The 20,613-nt window shown below is 36.0% G+C and overlaps 1 long non-coding RNA gene across 1 annotated transcript in view; it reads left to right on the top strand.

Moving 5' to 3' along the window:
- LOC141504224 (uncharacterized) overlaps nt 1–20,613 on the top strand; it is a 103,896-nt gene that overhangs the window by 65,760 nt on the left and 17,523 nt on the right. Inside the window, exon 3 of the long non-coding RNA XR_012473247.1 lies at nt 8,928–9,041. This is a non-coding gene — a long non-coding RNA (uncharacterized LOC141504224). The remainder of the gene's footprint in view (nt 1–8,927; nt 9,042–20,613) is intronic.

Genomic DNA, 20,613 nt, shown 5'->3' with positions numbered 1-20,613 from the left:
GGTGAGTCCGAGCTCCCAGGGAAGATCAGCCAGACCAACAGCTGAATCAGAACCAGGAGTCTGAGGGCCCGAGAGCAGGACCTGCTGTATCAGCAGTGGGGCTGGACGAAGGGGGCTTGGATCCACGGGGAAGCAGAGGCGCTGGTGTTGGTGCTGTCCCCCTGGACCTTGGGGAAGGGGCTGTGGGGAGAGGTCTGGTGCAGGAGAGCTGGGGACGCCATCCCTTGGCTGCTCAGGTCTGAGAAACTCTGAGCCCAGGCCTCCATTGCACTGAGGCCTCCTCCCAAACAAATGCAAATTACTTCTGCCTCAGGCCCAGGTGTGTGAGCAAAAGAACCAGCCCAGCTGAGGAATCACCTCAGGCCAGAGTAAAGCCCACCATTGATTGAAGGCAAAAGAATTCAATAGCTCCAATTCCCTCCCTCAAGCAAAGCGAGAAGGCCTCACAACCAAGGTCACAGACACCCCAGCGAGGGCAACCAGCACCTCCTACTGGCTAGCCAGAGAAACAGCACTCAGTAAAGCCTTTAGAGATCCCAAGCCCAGGTGAACCAGCTCCACCCAACTCAAGGTCTTAGCATAATGAAGAAGGGTCAGCAGAAAGGTGAATCCATAGAAAAATTCCTGGAAGGGAAAGACCCCAACCCAGAGAGACCTGGAACATCTGAGGAGAATACAATCTGGTCTCCAGCACAGAAAGACTTCCTTGAAGAAATAAGGAAGGAGTTTAAAAGTCAACTGGAAAATTTGGGGGAGACAATTAATACCTTGCAACAAGAAAACAAAACCTTAGAAAGTAGAATTGGACAAACACAAAAGGAGAATAAATCTCTCAGATCATCAATTGGACAATTACAAAATGAGAATAATTCTCTCAGATCCTCAAATGAGCAAATGCAAAAAGAAATTAATTCTCTCAAAACCTCAATTGGTCAAATGGAAAGCTCTTTCAAAAGTAGAATTGACCCATTGGAAAAGGTTAATGAAGAAAACTCCTCCCCTCAAAAAGTAATGGAGTCTACAGAAACTAATGACTCCACAAGACAGCAAGAGTCAGTTAAACAAAATCAAAAAATAGAAAAAATAGAAGCAAATGTGAAATACCTCATCAACAAAACCACTGACCTCGAGAATAGATTAAGAGGGGAAACCTGAAAATTATAGGACTTCCTGAAAACATTGAAGAAAAAAAAAAAGCCTGGACTTACTATTACAGGATCTAGTGATGGAAAACTTCCCTGACATCATTGAATTGGAGGGCAAAGTAGTTATTGAAAGAGTACATCGATCCCCACCAGAAAAAGATCCTAAAATGAAAACACCAAGGAATGTTGTGGCCAAAGTCCAGAACTATCAGATAAAAGAGAAAATCCTGCAAGCAGCCAGAAAGAAACAATTTAAATATCAAGGAGCCACAGTAAGGATCACGCAGGACCTGGCTGCATCAACTTTAAGGGATCAAAGGGCCTGGAACGAGATATTTTGAAGAGTATGGGAACTTGGAATGCAGCCAAGAATCTACTTTCCTGCAAAGCTGAGCCTTCTCTTCCAGGGAAAAAGATGAACATTTAATGAAATGGAAGAATTCCAAAAATTTCTGATGAAAAGACCAGAGCTAAACAGAAAATTTGGATATCAAACAGGAGGTTCAAGAGACACACAAAAAGGTAAAAAAAAGGGGGGGTGGTAAAAGGAAAAAAATGCAATCCAGCAAGTTGAAACTGGCTATATCCCAGCATGGGGGAGTAGAGACTCTCATAAATCCTGAGAAATGTTACTCTAACAGAGAGAATATACCTAGCTAGAAATGATGGACGTCCATGACCTATCCATGAGACTGATATCTAATGGGATGTAACTGGCTTTAACTCCACTGGGGAGAAAGACTCTAATAACTCTCAGGAATTTTGACTCTATTCAACAGAATATACTGAACTAGAAGGGACAGACATTCAGAATTTTCTATGACTTAGATAGAATGATCTAAAAAAAATACACTACCTCCCTAAAAAGGGGGACAGGAAAGAGACGGGAGGAGGGAGGGGATTGAATGGGACAAATCTCATTACACTAAGAGGTACAAAAACCTATGGTAATAGAGGGGAAGAAGGGTGTAGAGGAGAAACACCTGAAGGAGATATAGACCCAGAGCAAATTGGAAACTGAATAACCTCATCTTAAAAAATGAGTGGACCAAAAAACAAATTATAGAAAGAATTAACCATTTTATCCTAGATAATGATAATAATGAAACAACATACCAAAACCTATGGGATTCATTCAAAGCAACTCTCAGGGGATATATTATAGCTCTAAATGCCAATAAATTAGAGAAAGAGGAAATCAATGAACTAAACATGCAACTAAAAAAATTAGAGAAAGAACAAATCAAAAATCCCCAATCAAATACCAAATTAGAAATTTTAAAAATTAAAGGAGAAATTAATAAAATTGAAAGCAAAAAACTATTGAATTAATAAATAAAACCAAAAGTTGGTATTATGAAAAAACCAATAAAATTGATAAACCTCTGGTCAATTTGATTAAAAAAAGAAAGAAGAAAACCAGATTGCTAGTATTATAAATGAAAAAGGTGAACTCACCACCAATAAGGAGGAAATTAAATAATTTGAAATTATTTTGCCCAACTGTATGCCAATAAATTTGATAATCTAAGTGACATGGATGAATATTTACAAAAATATAAGTTGCCCAGGTTAAATGAAGAAGAGATTAAATACCTGAACAACCCTATCTCAGAAAAAGAAATTCAAGAAGCCATTAGTGAACTCCCTAAAAAACAATTTCCAGGGCCTGATGGATTCACAAGTGAATTCTACCAAACATTTAAGGAACAATTGGTTCCAATCCTATATAAACTCTTTGGAAAAATAGGGAAAGATGGAACTCTGCCTAACTCTTTCTATGAAACCAATATGGTACTGTTACCTAAACCAGGAAGAGTTAAAACAGAGAAATAAAATTATAGACCTATTTCCCTGATGAATATAGATGCAAAAATCCTAAATAAAATCTTAGCAAAATGACTACAACAAGTCATCACTAGGATAATACATTATGATCAAGTAGGATTTATTCCAGGAATGCAGGGTTGGTTCAATATTAGGAAAACTGTTAGTATATTCAATTATATCAATAACATACCTATCAGAAACCATATGACCATATCAATAGATGCTGAAAAAGCTTTTGACAAAATACAGCATCCATTCCTATTAAAAACACTAGAGAGTGTAGGAATAAATGGACTGTTCCTCAAAATAATTAGCAGTATCTATCTGAAACCATCAACAAGCATTATACTCAATGGGGAGAGGCTAGAGGCATTCCCAATAAGATCAGGGGTTAAACAAAGGTGCCCATTATCACCACTACTATTCAATATTGTATTAGAAATGTTACCATCAGCAATTAGAGAAGAAATAGAAATTAAAGGAATTAGAATTGGGAAGGAAGAGACAAAACTCTCACTCTTCACTGATGACATGATGGTCTACCTAGAGAATCCCTAGAAATCTAAAAAACTACTGGAAACAATTAGCAATTTTAGCAAAGTTGCAGGTTATAAAATAAACCCCCATAAATCCTCAACCTTCCTATATATGACTAGAAAGAAACAGCAGGAAGAGCTAGAAAGAGAAATTCCATTCAAAGTAACCTCAGATAGTATAAAATAATTGGGAGTCTATTTGCCAAGACAGACGCAGAATCTTTTTGAAAACAATTATAAAACACTTCTCACACAAATTAAATCAGATTTAAATAACTGGGCAAATATCAACTGCTCATGGATAGGTAGAGCTAATATGATAAAAATGACAATTCTACCAAAACTAAACTATCTGTTTAGTGCCCTACCAATCAAAATTCCAAAAAAATACTTTAATGAGTTAGAAAAAGTTGTAAGTAAATTCATATGGAGAAATGAAAAGTCAAGAATTGCCAGGAGCCTAATGAAAAAAAAATGCAAACGAAGGTGGCTTAGCACTACCCGATCTAAAATTATATTATAAAGCATCAGTCATCAAAACTGTTTGGTATTGGCTAAGCAATAGAGTGGTGGACCAGTGGAATAGACTAGGTGTAAAAGCAGGAGAGGATTATAGTAATCTGCTGTTTGATAAACCCAAAGAGTCAGGCCACCAGGATAAAAACTCCCTCTTTGATAAAAACTGCTAGGATAATTGGAAGTTAGTATGGAAGAAACTTAGATTAGACCAACACCTCACACCCTTTACCAAGATAAGATCCAAATGGTTACAGGACACAGACATAAAAAACAATACTATAAGCAAATTATAAGATCAAGGACTAGTCTACCTGTCAGATCTATGGAAAGGGGAACAGTTTATGACTAAGGAAGAGTTGGAGAACATCACTAAAAACCAATTAGATGATTTTGATTACATTAAATTAAAAAGGTTTTGCACAGATAAAACCAATGTAATCAAGATCAAAAGAAAAGTAGTAAATTGGGAAACAATCTTTACAACTAATGATTCTGACAAAGGACTCATTTCTAAAATTTACAGAGAACTGAGTCATATTTTTAAAACAAAAAGCCATTCCCCAATTGACAAATGGTCAAAGGATATGCAAAGGCAATTTACAGATGAGGAGATCAAAGCAATCCATAGAGATATGAAAAAATGTTCTAAATCATTAATTATTAGAGAAATGCAAATTAAAGCTTTGCTGAGGTACCACCTCACACCTCTCAGATTGGCCAGTATGACCAGGAAGGATAATGATCATTGTTGGAAGGGATGTGGGAAATCTGGGACACTATTACACTGTTGGTGGAGCTGTGAACTCATCCAACCCTTCTGGAGAGCTATTTGGAACTATGCCCAAAGGGCAACAAAATTGTGCATACCCTTTGACCCAGCAATACCACTACTGTGTCTATACCCTGAAGAGATGAGGAAAAAGGGTAAAAACATTACTTGTACAAAAATATTCATAGCAGCCCTGTTTGTGGTGGCAAAGAATTGGAAATCCAGTAAATGTCCTTCAATTGGGGAATGGTTTAGCAAACTGTGGTATATGTATGTCATGGAACACTATTGTTCTATTAGAAACCAGGAGGGATGGGATTTCAGGGAAACCTGGAGGGATTTGCATGAACTGATGCTGAGTGAGATGAGCAGAACCAGAAAAACACTGTACACCCTAACAGCAACATGGGAGTGATGTTCAACCTTGAAGGACTTGCTCATTCCATCAGCACAACAATTGGGAACAATTTTTGGCTGTCTGCAAAGGATAGTACCATCTGTTTCCAGATAAGGAGCTGTGGAGTTTGAACAAAGTACAAGGACTATTCCCTTTAATTCGGAAAAAAACAAAACAACAAAAAAAACAAAACAGATGTCTTATGGTTTGATCTGGTTACCTCTGGGAATTCTGTTCTCTTTAAGGATATTATTTCTCTCTCATCACACCCAATTTGGATCGAGGTACAACATGGAAACAAAGTAAAGACTGACGGAGTGCTATCTGTGGGGTGGGGGTGGGGGAAGGGAAGCAAGATTGGGGGAAAAACTGTAAAACTCAAATAATATCTTTAATAAAAATTTAAAAAAAATAATGAAGGACAAGAACCAACCAACCAGATATGTCTGCTCTCTCATTCTGACCCTACCATCCCTACAAGATCGACTCCCATATAGCTTCTTCTTCTTATGACCAAATTTCTAGTAAAAGTTTTCTATATTCATAGCCTTCTCTTCTCCTTTTACTTCTTGTAATCTTCTGACTTTATCAACCCAAACTGCTCTCTCCAAAGTTATCTATCACCTTTTAATTGATAAAATTGGATAAATTTTTTCTCAGTCCAAATTGTTTTTGATCGTTCTATAGCATTGTGGAATATTAATAACTCAGTCTTCCTGAATATTATTTGGGTTGCATGATTCTACTCTCTCATTGTTCCCATTCTAATCTTCTATCCCAAACTTTTCCAGTGTCCTTTGCTACCTCATCATCTCTGTACCTCAAAGTTTTATGCTGAACTCTCTCTCTTTTTCCTCTTTCTCTATACATACATACATACATATATATATATATATATGTGTGTGTGTGTGTGTGTGTATAAATTTAAACATACATACACATATTCATATATATACATATAGGTATTATATACCTTTGTATATTTATAATATTATATTTATAATTTATAAATAACATTTATACATACATTCCTCTATCCTGTCAGTGATCTTTTTAGTTATTATGGGCTAAATTTTTATCTATATTTAGATAATTACCAAATTTTCATATTTAGCCCTAGAGTCTTCTGATCTTCAGTCCCACTTTTCCAACTTCCTAATGAATATTTTTCATTGGATATCTAATAGATAATCTTAGTCTTCACATGTCTAAAACAAAATTTATCTTTCATTCAAATCAATCACTTTTTGTGACTTTCCCATAATTTGTTCAGATTACTACTCTTCTTCCAGATTTCCAGATTCACGACACATAGAGTCATCCATGACTCTTCCCCTTTCTTCCCCCACATATATTTAAATGGCAGGTCTTATTTATTCTACTTTCTTGATGTGTCTCCTATACATGGACTCCTCCCTGGAATTTAAACGCTTCCTAATTGGTCTCCCTGACTTATGTCTCTCCACTGTCCAATCATCCTCCATATAGCTACCAAATTTATATTGTTAAGAGTATAAGTGTGGGGGCGGCTATGTCACGCAGTGGATAAAGCACTGGCCCTGGAGTCAGGAGTACCTGGGTTCAAATCCGGTCTCAGACACTTAATAATTACCTAGCTGTGTGGCCTTGGGCAAGCCACTTAATCCCATTTGCCTTGCAAAACAAAAATCTAAAAAAAAGAGTATAAGTGTGATCATGTCATTGCTATTGTTAAGTCATTTTTTCTGACTATTAAAGTCATCCTTTTGACTCTATGTGACTCTATTTGGGGTTTTCTTGAGAAATTCACAGGAATGGTTTGTTATTTTCTGCTCCAGTTCATTTTACAGATGAGGAAACTGAAGCAAACAAGGTTAAGTGACTTACCCAGGGTTACACAATTAATGTCTGAGAACAGATTAAACTCATGATGATGATTCCAATCCAGTGCTCTATCCACTGTGCCACCTAGTTGTCAAATTTTGTCATTACCTTACTCAAAAAAGCTCCAGCAACAACTTCTTCAGGATAAAATACAAACTTTTCTGAATGACAATCAATTGCCATTATAATCTGGCTTCACTATATCATTCCAAGTTTATATCTCATATTATTCCTTTTCACAATATAACACTGAAAAAAGTTGCACTTTCTTATAGACATACATTTCATCTCCAATCTGCATGTCATTGTGTGGGCTGTCCTTTCAGCAAGAATGTGCTCCTTTCCACACCTCAGTTATTCAATCAACAGACATTGATTTTAAAAAGTGCTTATTATGATCTAGGTTCTATGCTAAGAGGTAGACATAATAAAGTACCTGGTCTGAAGTAACTGTCCCAATCTAATGAACAAGGATTGAAAATAATTAGTACATTCCCTTAGCACTCCTTTCCTAAGGGTGAAGGGGTTGTCTTTCTATTCCCATTGCTTCAAGTTCTCATTCTGGTATGCTTCTAGTCAAGATTTGGGGTTGGTTGTCAATTTAGATAGTCAGTCTTATACACATGGACACACACACACACACATGCACAAAGACAAACAGACACACACACACATATATAAATAAAAAATATATATATATTATATATTAGAAAGGCAAACTTAATATGGTGGTACAGTTAGAAAAACTGGCATCAAATATTTCTTCCAAAATCTATCATGTTGCTCCACAAGCACATGTAGAATCTATGAGAAAGTGGACTCAAATTTAGAAAACACATGTGGTGAAAGGTTAACTCACAGTTGTATGTTCCTGGTATTTCCTTTCTTTCCCTCATGGTGTGCTTAAGGAATTCCCTTCAAGCATGGTATCATTTCATTTCTGGGATTTTTGTAGAATTCTCAATCAACACCCCACATAGTTTCCCACACAGAACAGTTTTTCTGGGAATGCTAATGTGAAGATGGAGAGTTTTTCAAACCTCCAAAATTCCTAATGCAGGTATGTGTGGTGAGGGGGCAGCAGGTCTGGTAGAGCTGAGCCTCACCTCTGATTGTGAATAGTCAAATGCATACACCTAATATAGGTATGGTATATGTGCCAGATATATTCTCAGCCTTTCACAGAAAGAGGTGAGACTCATAGCATATATTGAAGAGGGAGGGGAGGGAGGAGAGGAGACCAAAGATGAGACCAGAATGCTCACCTCATGCCTCAAACAAGTGCTCAGAGGGTTTTATTAGAAAATTATTCTCTTTATTTGTTGCTTGCTGCAATTTGAATCTTTGTTTTGCACTAATCTAATTCAATGGTTTCATACTCATATAGAAACTGAGGTCACTAAGCCATAAAAAAGTATCCCTCTAGGCAGCACATTGAATTAGAAAATCACAAATGTGCTAAGTTTATACTTTTATTTATTTTGTTAAATATTTCCAAAATACACTTTAATGAAGCTTCAGCCACATTGGGGAAGGTGGGTTTACCCAAGTTCTGCCACTTCTAGGCTACATTATAGAAGACCCATAGGATGTGATAAAGATTCATTGACTATTATGAAGAATTCCTGTAGGTCATTACTGTTGGTCTAGTTTATTCAATTCTTCTGACTGATCAGATTCAATTCAAGTATGTTCACACTTGGTTGAAGTTCTGAGTAGCATCTTATAATTAGGTGGAGTGGAATAATTGATCTCCTGACTCAATGACCTTCTCCTTACACATAGAAGAGCAAAAACATGCTTGTTATTCAGGCAAATACATAAAATATCTTCAACTAAGTGGAAGGTACTCTTTCCTTCCATTTCAGTAGTGGGAGACTTAAAGAAAACCTCATGAAGAAGATGGAATTTGCAGTAAGTTACAAAGGACATCGAGGAAGCAAGGAGTTGGAGGTGATCAAGATGATCATGAGTGGATGAAGGTGAGTATTCTAGACTTGGAGGATCTCCACTTCATGGAATCCCTTGCTCTCTTCAAAGTTCACTTCAAACATTATCTACTACATGGAACATTTGGAAATTCTAACTCCTGCCTAGTGCTAGTTCCCTCTCCAACTCAGAAAATTATTTTTTATGTCTTATGTAGGCCACATTAGGAGGCTCAGGAAACCTTCCAAAACCCAGTTATCAGCATGAAGCAAATGACTGAGCTAGCACAAACAAGGGATATAAAGGAATAGGTTTACTTGGCCTAAAAGTATATGGTTCTATAATATAGAAGAACACAATTTTCTTAGACCTGGTTCTAATCTAGTAAACACTGACCCATCCCTTAGCACAATATAAGTTTATAGAGATGTGTTTGTCAATAAAGACTTATTGACTTACTGACCTCCCCTTGTCTCCCTTTCTCCCCACTCAGTGCCAGTAGTAGCTGGTATCAACCACAGGTCTTATTAGGTACCTTGTACCCTGTGCTAGGTAGTTGTGTGTTTCAATGTGTGTGTGTGTGTGTGTGTGTGTGTGTGTGTGTGTGTGTGTGTATGAAGGTAGGGGTAAAAAAAATCATTTGATGTCACATCACCCAGATGAAGTTGTGTATAAAACACTTTTATGCTCTTACTGCTTCCTTAGGAAGGTATGCTGTCCATCAGTAACCCCCCATTCTCAACGTTTGTTACCCTTTTTGTTGCATATTCTAGGTATTTCCCCTTTGAAATCTTATCTCTCCTTCTAATGACGTATATTTGCCACATGTGTAAAAATGGTCTTTGCTTAATAGAATGTAAACTCCTTGAAGACAGATTTTTGTGGGTAGTGGGTTGTTGTTCTTTGGGTCCCCAAAAACTCAAATAATGCCTGGTGTTGGTAGGTGCTAACAAATATTTGTGGATTGATTAATAGATCTTTATATGCTTATTAAACTGAACCATTCAAATCAACCAGTCAGTCAACTAGCATTATGAACTATGTAGTATGTTCTAACACTGTTAAGTACTGGTGATATAAAGAAAAGGGAAAAACCCAACACTTAGTTCTCAAGGAAGTCACATTCTAATGGGGCAGACAACATGAAAACAATGATGTACAAACTGGAAAAAAAGGCAAGATGAATTGGAGATAATCTTAGAGAGAAGGTCCTAAGATAGACTCATAGCCCAACAATCCTGGCTACCCTCATTTCAGAGATCTAAAGAAGTCCTAGGGGTTGAAATTCCCTCTACCAATGCAGGTCAGCACCTTCTTGCCAAGTTATAGTTGTGGCAAAGGGTTTGGATTCAACTTAGATGATTAGAACATTTTTATCCCAGAGTAATGTCAACAGGAGATGGTGTGAGAGAAACATATTATGAAGAGCCTGGCAGTGAATTTTGGGGGTTTGGATGTACAAAGAGACCAATAGTATTATGAATAATTAGTTATCTAGAGTATGTGCCAGTCAGAGAGAACTATTATTTGATTATAATTAATTTAAGTAATGATAATTATTTGAATGGCATTTAATAATAGTTAAGTATTGTGCATTTAAATGTTACAAGATTTTGAAGAAGCCCTCTATCACATTGAGAAAATCTCCTCTGGATGTTTTATAAAAGGACATGAATAAAAATTGCAGGGACAGACTATGATCTGCACTGTTGAAGGGAGCACCCACATCAATGACAGTACAGATCCATTGAAATCGTGAAGTAAGTAATAATTTCATCCTTCAAAAGATAGGGGAAGTGACAAGGGGAACTGCTAGGCTGGATCCAATTTTGTTCAACAAAGGCTACTGCTTGTTGAAGGAGAAATGCTGAGAATATTGGGGGCAAATAACCAATCCATTCTAGGAATCATGATAGAAAAGGAAGCCAGGGGCCATTTGATATGTGCCCTAGATTTTTAAAGGATCATGTTTCAAAGAGTTCAGAAAAATTGTAGGCAAAATACAACAGACCTAGTATATTGAAAGAGAAGAGAGACGAGGAGTCTTCCAGGATGAAATTTTGCATGCCTAAGCAGAAATAATTCTGGATAAGAGAGAGAGTTACCTGCATGTAGCAATAGTTTCAAAGGGTAATCCATGCTATCATTGTCATGCTGAAGAGGAAAAGGTACACACTGAACTATAATCTGGTTTGGAACAGGTTGCCCTGACCTCAAAAAGTAGTAATGCCTGAATCAATGTCAACATGGAATGGTCTTTAGGAGAGATCAACTATTTTACCAATTATTTGGATGAAGCTACAGAAGGCATGGTCATCCAAAGTGCTACTGACACTAGGGGATATAGATGACAGAGTGATGGACCCAAATCAAAAATACCAAAGTCCTACGTTCAGCCTCAGATTCTGACTAGACATATGACCCTGGGCAGAACACATAAGCCCTTTCTTTCTCAGTTTTCTCATTCACAAAAATGGGGGTGACATCTCTCTCTTAGGAGAATAAAATGAAATAATATTTTTAAAAATCTTTGCAAATTTTGAATTGCTATATAAAATTTAGCTATTATTGTTATTTGCTGTTCAATCACATCTGACTGGGACACCATTTGGGGTTTTCTTGGCAAAGATTGTGGAGTGGCTTTCTATTTCTTTCTTCAGCTCGTTTTTATAGATGCAGGAACTGAGGCAAATGAGGTTAAATGATTTGCCCAGGGTCATACAGCTAGGAAGTATCTGAGATCGAACTCAGGAAGAATGTAGTTTTTTCCTTAATCTACCCCTGCTCTCTATTCACTGCTCCACCTAGCTGCCCCAATTATTATTGCTAGATGATAATAATTATAACAGTAGCAATAACAACATGTTAGTAGATAGAACCAGAATCCAAAAAGATCTCCAAGGCAGACTGAATCAAATAAAATGATGTGTATATGATGATGAGTTATAAAGAGTAAAAGAACATATTTAGATAATAGTTCTCATGAAAAACATTTGAAATTTTTGAAGACTGCAAGTTCAATATAAGACAGTGTTAAGCTGGCAAACACCAAAGCTACAACTCTCCTTGACTTCATTTAAGAGGATATACTATTCAGAACAAGGAAGCTCCTAGTTCTGTTGTACTATTCCTTGGCCACATCTCTAGCACAATGTTCAGCACTATATTCTTGGGAAGGTCCAGATGATATAGGGTATAGCCAGAAAAGTATAAGCAGAATGATGAAAGTAAATGCTATGTGAGGATGGATGGAAGGAATGGTGTCTTAGAGAGGACATAAGACCAATATTCAAGCTTATCTGTTAGTTTAGAGGAAAAATCAGAATTTAATGGCTGACTTCAGAGGGAAGAACTAGGAGCAATGAATTAAAGTTTGAAAAAAAGTACTGGGTTGGCATGAGGTAGGGATGATATAACAGGAAAACGGTCTTAACAAATTGTACTATCCAAAAGTAGAATGGATTGCCTTAGGAGGTAATGGGCCCCCCTCATTAGAAGACTTCAAATAGAGGTTGGACATATGAAGAAAGATTTTATCTGCATCCAGAGAAAGAACTGATAAATAGAAGTATTTATAGGATAATTTTATAAGCACACATGCACACATATGTAGATGTATATACCACCTATACACATCTGCACGTACACATGCACAAAATGCAATGTTTTAATACTTATTTTTAAATGTATATATATATATATATAAATATATTAAATATCCATTTATGTCTATTGATAGCCATCTCTAAGTTGGGGAGGAAGGGGGAAGAAAAAAATAAATTTGTAAGGAATTTTATTATATGTTTTAAAGGAATAGCAAGTTGTACATAATAGATTTTCAATTTCAAAAATATTATATCATAGAAATGTTTGATTTATTTTATAAAGTAATTTTTTTTAAAAAGAGAGACTTGATGACCACTTGTCAGTAATATGTGACTATGATCTTTGATATATTTTCCAACTCACTCTTTTTTTTCATTCTATGTGGCATGATTGAGGGTTATTTGTTCAGTTGTTGACCCCTGGAAAGATTAGAAATATAGAGGGAGGGGGTGCTGTGGCTGAATGAAAACTCGACTATTCTCCTAGTTCTTTGAGACCTGAAATTGTTTGTTGAGTCCCAGAACCTCAATGACATTTTTTTGGTGAAGTTTCTCTTGAATGTAACAGAAAATAAATTGTTGAATGCACCTCTCTGGTGTGCCTTCATATCTCACATATAATAGGGCCTGTGAATTCACTGATGCATAGAACTCCCAGATGAGGAAACTCCTTCTCCCCATGAAGGTCACGATCTTCTATACCTTATATTCTTGGAAGGTTGTTTAGAGTTCCATAACCCCCCCAGATTTATAATGCAAGATGACTCAGAGATGGGTGTTGAACATAGGTCTTCCTGGCTCCAAGGCTAGCTCTCTATTCATAATGCCACCTTTCCTATCTTATCTTGTACATAAGACCTCTTAAATGGATTTATGATGTGATGATGACAAGGATGATGATGGGAATTATTTAAGAATAGAATGGCTGCCTTGAAACTCCAACTGTTCAAGATTTTGTATAGTCAATATTACATTTAAATCACTGCTTTAAAAGTATATGTTTCAGAAAAGATACAAACTTTTAGAAATCATTTCTGGGGAATACTCTTCCTTAAAGATAAAAGGGTATCTTCAAAGCAGTTTGGAAAAAAAATACCTGTTGCTAGGGGCAAGTTTCACTTCTAAGGGAAACTATCACATATAAATTACAGAAAACTTTTGGGGATGTAGGGTACTTTTCTTGCCTTGTAAAAAGAGCGTGGAGAATTGCATTCTTACAGCTTGAAGAAAACATTCACAGGGTTTTCCACAGATCAGAGACTTTATGACTTTATTCTTTAACAGTCCAAGTAGAGTAAATGGTCTTGATGTGCAGGAGTGGAGATATTTTGTTCTCAGTTAAACGCAAATTGCTGGAAAATTATTTTGATGCCAAACTGTCCAAAAGTTTGACTGACTTCCTAATAGGTATAGAAATTCTAAGAAAAAAGATGTTGGGTGAGTTAGAAAGGAGGTTTTAATCAAGTCTGCGAATCAAAGTAGGGCTAAAAGAAACAGATAATAGTTGATAATAATGGAATTTTTCTATATTAATGATTTCAATGGTTATATCTACTTGAATTATTTCTTCAAAAGTTATTCTGAATGTAATTTTATATATGTGTGTGCATACATTTGTCCATATGTAGGTATGTACTTCTTAGAGGCAGTATATTATATAGCATAGAGAACTGCTCTCAAAGCTAAGAAGATCTGCATCAGTACATCCTGACTCTGTGATCCTGGACAAGTCAGTTAACCAATAAATGTTCTAGACAATTCTCCAGGAATAGGACATAGAGAAAGTACTAATCTGTATTGATTAAGGGACATGGCAATAGCATCACTGGTCAAGTTCCTAACTTCATCCTTATCTTTATCCATATATATCCATATATATATATATATATATATATATATATATATATATATATATACATATACATATACATATACATATACATATATATATGTATATCTAGCTAATTAGGGGATTATTCCTGGGCACAGGTAGTCACTACACTTATTCTCTCCCCTTTCCCAGGATGTTCTTCTGATTTAAACACATAGTATTAATGAGAATGGTCTAAACTGAGTTCAAACTCAGGAGATTTTGCTTGCTAATGAGATAGCATGTAGGCTTCCTTCTCAATCCCTTTGATTTAAGTCCTTTACATTAACGCCACCAGGTGAAAAACTCCCTTATAACTAAGGTTGATATTAATATCCTAGATATCCTTAATGGGGGGGTAAGAGTAAAAATGGCACACACTGTACATTGTAAATCTGCAATTTGTAGAGTTCCCTACCTCCCATCTCCAATAATAGAAATGCTAGGAAATGCAAAAAAAACTTATAGTGCAGATTAACAGAAAGATTTAAAACAGGACTCAGTACTTTACCATAACTATAGTCATATTCTCTCTGACAGTTAATATTTAAACCTCATCAGAAAAAAAGTAGTTGTTTTGGGTTTTCTGAATTATCATTAATATATTTCATTTCAGTTCTGCACTCTTTCAATTACTCCTGGTTTTTGTCTTTGGACAGAATAATCCAGGCTGGAGCCTATACTCTTATTGATCACTGTCCTCTTCAAAAGTGCTATAGTGGCTAACCAAAGACTCAAGGATTTCCAACCTAACTCAAAAGGTCTCCTCTAAACCCAGAAACACCCAGCTTGGGAATGGATATTTGTTCAAGATCAAAAAAGAACAAACAAAATATGTGAAAATGCAGGCTTAGGATAAGTAAATTAAGATGTACTTTATCTGCTATGTGCTCATGCTTAAATGACAGAGTGGAAGGACTTGTGAGCATGTTTATCTGGTTTAATAATAGATTAAAAATATAGACTAGACAGTAAGAAGATGATAAAAATGACTGTAAATGTGGGATATCAATAGATAATCAGCTTGTCCTTTAGTGTACATATAGCTAATAGATAATTGGAAATATTAGATTTCCTAGAGATAATTGAACAAGGTATACAATGAGTTTGAGCCTACCAAAACGACTATGCAAAATGTATTAAAACAAAAAAAGGTGACAGATTGGTTAAGAAACGAGACCTATATCTAAAAAAACAATGACTTACAAAAAAATAAAACAGAAGGGATGGAAAAAATCCTACAACATTATTATGCATAAAGAGATTCTAACAAAGGAGGAATTGCTATTTGACAAAACAAAAAAGTCAATTCAAAAAATAAAAAGGGATAAACAAAACAACTATATTATATTGAAAGGAGCATAGACAATAAACAATATTGCAATAAACTTATATACTCCTGATGCCTTAGCATCCAAATTCATAAAGGAAACAATATCTGAGCTAAGAAGACATAAATAATATCAAACAATGCCAGAAATCTTCAATATTCTTCCCTTAGTTTTGTATAAGTCTAAGAGAAAAAAAAAACAAAAGGAAGAATAAGAAACTGAACAAATTCTTGGAGAAACTAGAGTTAAAAAACTTTTGATAGTTGCTAAATGGTATAGAAAAAATACATATTTCTTAGTATGATATGGAATTTTTATGAAAATTGCCCAACTACTAGATATTTATTGGGTACAGAGATATTACAAATAGATGTAAAAGAAGGAAGAAATAGTTAATACAGCCTTTATAGAGCATAACACAATAAAAATAGTAATTGGTTCTGGGGGCACAAATAAAAGATACAGACTCAATGCATACTTGACAATACATCCTAAATAATGAATGGATCAAAGAACAAATTATAGAAATAATTGATAACTATATAAAAGAAAATGACAACAATGAAACAACATATCAAAATTTCTGGGAAGCTGTTCTCAAAGGTAAAAGCATATCCTTAAAATATATGTCAATGAAATAGAGAAAAAGAATGACTAATGAATTGAATATGAACTAAAAACTAAATTAATATTAAATAATTAGATTAGAAAGTCAACAAATAAAGTTACCTAAAATAAACACAAAAGAAGAGATGTTAAAAATTAAAGGAGAATAATAGATAAATTATAAACAAGAAAAATCAAAGAAATAGTAAACAAAGCTAAAAGCTGGTTCTTTGAAAAGACTAATAAAGTCGATAAGCCCTTAGGTAATCTGATTTCAAAAAAAGACAGCAGAACATCAAATCAATAAAATTAAAAATGAGCAAGGTGAAATTGAAGCAAAACCAGAATAAAAAAATCATCAGAATATTTTGTTTTGTTTTGTTATGTATTTTGTATAGTTAGGTTCTACCCAAACTGAAAACACATCAGAAATGGAGTAATAACTTCAAAACAATAAAATACTTAAACTAAAAGAAGACCAGGTAGAGATCTTATATAACCCAATTTTAGAAAAGGAAATAGAGATAGCTTTAAAGGAACTACTAAAGTGGGGGGGGTATTCCTTCTGGGTTCTGAATGCACAGAAAAATTGCATCAAACTTTTTTGTTGTGTTTTTTTGGCAAGGCAATGGGGTTAAGTGACTTGCCCAAGGTCATACAGCTAAAATTAAATGCCTTGGGTCAGATTGGAACTAAGATCCCTCTGACTCCAGGACCCCATCCACTGCACCATATAGCTGACCCTGTATCAAACTTTTTTTTAAATTTTTTTTTTGCAAGGCAAATGGGGTTAAGTAGCTTGCCCAAGGCCACACAGCTAGGTAATTATTAAGTGTCTGAGACTGTATTTGAACCCAGGTACTCCTGACTCCAAGGCTGTTGCCTTATCCACTATGCCACCTAGCCGCCCCTGTATCAAACTTTTAAAGAATACTTGATGTCCATATTTCACAGAGTTTTTTCAAAAATTGAAAAAGAAAGCATTCTACAGAATCCTTTCATGATACAATATAGGTTTAATATCTAAACTATGGAAAAGAAAACAGAGTAAGATTAGTTTTAGGCCAATATCATTAATAAACATTGACTCCACATGTTGCAAAAAAGACTACAACAATTTATCCAAGACATCATTCATTATGACCAAGTGGGATTTATACAGTGAATAAAAGGATGATTCAACATTAGGCAAAATAATCAACATAATTAATCTTATTAAAAACCAAAACATTCAAAACCATATGATCATTTTAATAGATATAGAAAAGTCTTGGGCAAAGTACAACACATTTTTCCTTCTTTTTTAAATTGTTTTTAAAATTTTGCTATCCCCCCCCATTTTGCCCCCCCCCCCCCCAGAAGACAGTCTGATAATCTTTACATTGTTTCCATGGTATACAGTGACCAAAATTGGATGTGTTGAAAGAGAAATCATATCCTTAAGGAAAAAAAATATAAGACATAGCAAAGTTACATGATAAGATACCTTTTTTAAAATTAAAGGTTTTCCTCATAGACACTCTAAAATTGTTCCTGATTGTTGCACTGATGAAATGAGCAAGTCCATCAGGGTTGATCATCACCCTAATGTTGCTGCTAGGGTGTACAATATTTTTCTGGTTCTGCTCATCTCGCTCAGCATCAGTTCATGCAAATCCTTCCAGACTTCCCTGAATTCCCATCCGCCCTGGTTTCTAATAGAACAATAGTGTTCTGTAACATTCATATACCACAATTTGTTCAGTCATTCCCCAATTGATGGACATTCACTCAATTTCCAATTCTTTGCCACCATAAACAGGGTTGCTATGAATATTTTTGTGCAAGGGATGATTTTACCCTTTTTCATGATCTCTTCAGGGTGTATGTAGGCCCAGTAGTGATATTGCTGGATCAAAGAGTATGTACATTTTATTGCCCTTTGGGCATAATTCCAAATTGCTTTCCAGAAAGGTTGGAGAAGATCACAGCTCCACTTTTTCATTAATGTCCCAGATTTCCCACATCCCTTCCAACATTGATCATTGACCTTTCTATTATTAGCCAGTCTCAGAGGTGTGAGGTGGTACCACAGAGATGCTTTAATTTACATTTCTCTAATCAGTAATACTTTGGAGCAATTTTTTTCATATGACTTTGTATCACTTTGATTTCCTCATCTATAAATTGTCTCTGCATATACTTTGACCATTTGTTAACTGGGGAATAGCTTGATTTTTTTTTTATGAACTTGATTAAGTTTTATTGAACTACTTTACTACATTTCTCTTGATCTTGGTTACAGTGTTTTTGTTTGTGCAAAAGCTTTGTAGTTTAATGTAATCAAACTTATCTAGTTTGTTTTTATTGATGTCCTCTGTCTCCTCCTTGGTCATAAACTGCTTCCCTTTCCATAGATTTGACAGCCAAACTATTCCTTGATCTCCTAGTTTGCTTAAAATATTGTTTTTATGTCTAAATCCTGTATCCATTTTGATCTTATCTTGGTATAGGGTATGAAATGTTGGTTTAATCTAAGTTTCTGCCATGCTAACTTCACATTTTCCCAACAGTTTTTATTGAAGAGATAGAGTTTTTTTATTGATCTCTTAATTTTATTTTTAATTCTCATTTTGTACAAATTTTTTTTACATTAATAAAATATTCTTGTTTAAGAGTAAACAAAATACCCCTCCCCACATGAATATAGACTTGCTTGGGCAATAAAGTAAAGGGGAGAGAAAAAAAATTAAAATTAAAAAAAGAATAATAGTAATAATTGTAGGTATGGCCAGGTGGCGCAATGGACGAAGCACCAGCCCTGGAGCCAGGAGCATCACATCCAGCCCTGTAGACCCAACAATCACCCAGCCGTGTTACATGCAAGAAACCTGATTCCCACTGCCCTGCAAAAAGATAAAAGAAGAAAAAAAAGACCCAAAATAAAATAAAATAGTAATAATATTAGGGGTAGCTGGGTGGCAGACAGAGCATTGACCCTTGAGTCAGGAGCACCCAGGTCCAAATCTGGCCTCAGACACCCAAAGATCACCCTGCTATGTGGCCCCAGGCAGGCCACCCAGCCCCATTTGCCCTGCATCCTCCCCCAAATAATAACAATAATAAAATGTGCTTCAGTCTTTGTTCTAACACCAACAACTCTGTCATGGGTGGATCGCATTCTTTATGGTAAGTCCATCGCAAAAGTTACTTCCATATTTTTCCAATGTTGCCATTGCTGATTGCAACTCCCTCCTTTCTTATTTCTCCACTATCATGTACTATATTTTCTCTCTCCTTTCACTCTGACTCTGCTGTAGGGTCACTGAGTGGCACAGCAGACAAATCCCTGGTCCTGGGGCCAAGAAGCCCTTAGCCCCCATACCACCCCTTAGGTCCAGAATCCATCTGGCCCTATGGTCTTGGACAGGCCTTCCAATCCCAGCCCCTTGCAAGAAGTAAAAAAGAAAATTTGTTATATATGACTACTCTCCCGCCATGGTCCATCCCCTCCTCCTTTATTCACACCCCCACCCCTTCCCCCTGCTCCCCCCCCCTTCTTACTCCAGATGTCTATACCCCATTGAGTATCTATGCTGTTTCCTCTCCTAGCCACCTCTGATGAGAGCAAAGGTTCCCTCATTCCCCCTTGCCTCCCCCCTTCCATATCATTGCAATAGCTCATTGTAATAATAAAAAAACTTATTATATGAAATATCTTGGCCTATTCCCCCTCTCCTTTTTCTTTCTCCCATTACATTTCCCTTTTTTTCCTATTTCATTTTTACACCATATTTTATCTTTGAATTTGGCTTTCTCCTGTGGTTCAACTATAAAAGCTCCTTCTACCTGCTCTATTAACTGAGATGGTTCATATGAGTATTATCAGTGTCATTTTTCTATGCAGGAATACATGCAGTTCATCATCTTTAAGTCCCTCATATTTCCCCCCCTCTCCTCCAATCTCCGTGCTTCACCTGAGTCCTGTATCTGAAGATCAAACATTCTGTTCAGCTCTGGCCATTCCAGAAGGAACATTTGAAATTCCCCTGGTTCATTGAAAGTCCATCTTTTTCCCTGGAAGAGGACATTCAGCCTTGTTGGGTAGTTCATTCTTGGCTGCATTCTAAGCTCTTTTGCCTTCCAGGATATTATATTCCAAGCCCTACGAGCTTCCAATGTAGTTGCTGCTAAGTCCTGTGTGATCCTGACTGCAGCTCTATGATATTTGAAT

The sequence above is a fragment of the Macrotis lagotis genome, chromosome 1, assembly GCF_037893015.1.
Source record: "Macrotis lagotis isolate mMagLag1 chromosome 1, bilby.v1.9.chrom.fasta, whole genome shotgun sequence".
Taxonomy (NCBI): domain Eukaryota; kingdom Metazoa; phylum Chordata; class Mammalia; order Peramelemorphia; family Peramelidae; genus Macrotis; species Macrotis lagotis.
The sequence above is the reverse complement of the archived record's forward strand: the minus strand, read 5'-3'. Positions and strand labels throughout refer to the sequence as shown.